Source organism: Rattus norvegicus, chromosome 2, assembly GCF_036323735.1.
Source record: "Rattus norvegicus strain BN/NHsdMcwi chromosome 2, GRCr8, whole genome shotgun sequence".
Taxonomy (NCBI): domain Eukaryota; kingdom Metazoa; phylum Chordata; class Mammalia; order Rodentia; family Muridae; genus Rattus; species Rattus norvegicus.
The window spans coordinates 108419608-108423012 of record NC_086020.1 but is presented as its reverse complement, the minus strand read 5'-3'; positions in this window follow the sequence as shown (position 1 = coordinate 108423012).

Here is a 3405-nt window from a genome sequence, read left to right as displayed (position 1 = left end):
ATTAAAAATCTTAAAAATATATAGAATGAATACAGAAGGAGATGGTTGGTTTTTAAATGCCCTCAAGTATAAATCAATAAAGATAACATACTTGGCATTTATTTACCACAGAGTTAGAAAAAAAAAAGAAATTGAAAAAGCTAATTCTAGATGGATTGAATTCCTCTGTGACGGATTTTAGCTCTAGTGACTTATTTTAAGTCCAGACAGAGTTCTCAGATAAATTTGTTATTCTTATGTAGCTCCTGGGGGTCATTATAATTGTTGTCCTTCTTTGTATCTCTAACTACACCCTCAGCAGACAGAACTTTCTTTCCCTGTCTTTCTGTCTCTTTCTGTCTGTCTCTCTCTCTGTCTCTGTATCACCCCCTTGCTCTTTCTCTCTCTACTTCTCTTTCTCTCTCTGCTCTCTCTCTCTCTCTCTCTCTCTCTGTGTGTGTGTGTGTGCATGTGCACATGCACTCACACTATTAAAAACTCATTTTAAATAGAAGCAGGACAAGAAAATTATTAGACATAAGAAGAACCACTATTTTACAATAAAAGCTCATGAATATGTAAATATACTAAACTAGTGTATATACAAACAGTACAAAACCTGATAAAAGTATGGAAAGGCTATCATTATTGTGATAATCAACTGTCCCCGAATCAATGTAGAGTGTGATTTCATTTGAAATATCTTCCAAATATGTTCATTTCTTCACAATCTCTGAGATGTATTTCACCAGTCTGTAGGCTGCTACTATATTTTCATGACTCTTTCCTAGGCTGTGCAGATATTTCTCACTGTGATGTGTTCCCTTGTATTTGTTTTTGTCTTTGTAGCCTAAGCTTTTGTTGTGTTATCTGAAACAAGAACTCATTGCCAAGATCAATGTCAAGGAGCTTCTTGTAGTGTTCTATCACAGGAGTTTTATAGATTCAGGTCTCAAGTTTAAGTCTTTTATCCATTTTGAGTTGATCTCAGTGTTTCGTAAAAACAAAAGGCTGCAAATTTATTCTTTTGAGTATGAAAACATAATTTCACTCGTACTGTTTCTTAAAGAGATAATCTTTTCCAGTTGTCTTTGTTTTCCACATGGAAATTAGTGGGTGCCCACATTCACTTTATACATAGGGCAAATAGTAACCTAAAAAGAGTTTAATTTCCATACATTATTTAAAAAGCTCATATAATTCACAAGAAGTTACAAAGAAATGCTAATCAATGTCAAGAAACGTCAGTGCGGATACTGACTTAGTGGAATGGACACTTGGGACATACTTGGTAGAAATATAAATTGATTCAGTCATTAGGGTAATCAACATAGAAGTTCCTTAGAAATTAAGGAGAGAAATGGCATACAACCCAGCAAACTCCTAATGAGGTGCACCTGTCAATATTGTATCACCTCCTCATATGCATATGAATTCATACACATAGGGCTGCATATACATATTTTTATCAGTCTTCATAAAAGTGAAGGCAAAACAAGCTAAATGTGAGCACTCCTCAACTGCAGTAAGTTAATCTAATCAATGTTACTAATTATATTCTATTTTTTACAAAGGTGACATAGTCCCTGGTGAAAGCATGAGCCATTTTATTTTATAACATGGAAATAACATTATTGTTCATTAATATATAATGTTATGGAAAATTAAATCATCAAATAGCTTTCAGAGATGTGAAAAGTACACGATAACAATACACTTTTATACCTTTAAAATGACGATAATATGTAAACAGACAAATGGGTAGGGGGAAATATATACAGATGCAGGAATGTTTGATATTGGAATGTGTGTATGGCACAGTGGACAAATGCTTGTATAGCATTCCCAGAAGCCTGGCTTTGAGTTCCAGAACTACATAAACAGTCATAATTGTTCATATGCAAAACTCTATAGTTTAAAGTTAGAAGCAGGAAGATCTGGAATTTCAAACTAAATATTCAGCTACATAGAGACTCTGAGGTCCCTCTGAGATAACTGAGACTATGTGTCAGAAATAAGTGAACAGCAAAAACTTTAAATCTTGGGAAAACAGTGGTTATTCAGGAGAGAATGTGGTATCCTAAGATACTAGATTTAATTATCATTCATTTTAATTTACATGTATCAAATATGCCTCTGAATGTATTTATTGTGATATTAAAATTAATCAAGAGGGTTGTGGATTTAGCTCAGTGGTAGAGCGCTTGCCTAGCAAGCGCAAGGCCCTGGGTTCGGTCCCAGCTCCGAAAAAAAGAAAAAAGAAGAAGAAAAAGAAAAAAAAATAATCAAATATATTTTAAGAAGCAAATAAATAATCTGTTACAATATATTGGTTTTTCTGAAATGGAACATAGACAAAACTTAAAATCTTTTAGTAGTAAGCCAATTGTACACCTGGCAGAAGAACAAGGTTGCCTGCACACTAACTCGCTCAGTTTAAAAGTCCACCCCTTTTTCTTTCTTAGATTCATACTTAGGACTCTGTCAGATTTATTTTGTTGATAAAAATACTATAATTAATATTAAAGAATTTAAAGCCAACTCTTTAAGAATCAGCCACAGTTGTGAGTAACCTGGACTAGCATTCATCTTTATACTACTGATAATAAATTGGATGGCTTTTTAAAATTTCTTTCCCTGGGATAAACAAAAGATGTCTACCCCTTCTTCTAAGATACTACCCATCGCAAGTTTACCTAATTAACCAGTGAGTCTCTGAGACTTACATACAGAGCAGTGGGTGAGGAGTATGCACAGGAGTACAGGTGGGTTACCTTAAAGGAATCACAGTGGAAATTCTGCACCCAGACATGATTATAGTTTCCTCATAGCTGCACACTTGGGATGCCCTGTCCCTTATCCTTCCTCATCTGTACTCTAGACCCTCCATTCAACTAGTTGCAATTAGGACAGAGTTGGATTCAGTTGAATCCTTAGGTAAAGATCCCATGACCCTCCCTATATACTCTATCAAAGAGAAAATGTAAATTGTTAAGAGGTCCAGCTGTGATAATCTTTTGTGTGATCTCAGCAGAATCCTGAGGATAGTGTTTTAAGGAAAGAATAGTTCTGTGCAACAGGATGTAAAATGCAGAAAGTTCATTGTGTTAAGATAGAACATTGAAAATGATGCTTACCAATTTCCTTGGGTATAGAAACTTCAGCCACGATTCTAAATAACAGCTTTTCTAATCATAGTCCAGACTTATCCATGCATACAAGCAGCAACTGAGAACTTCACTCATCAAATCATCAAGATATGTTTTATTCCTCTCCAGACACTAAATGTATCTGTTTATATAATAAGCCCTACTTCCCAATAATATCTGTCATTGCCCCTTTGGTGACAAAGAAATGGATTGTTTTATATAAATAACTCCCCTGTAAGACATTTGTTTATAGATAAACAAATAAAATCGCAGACAC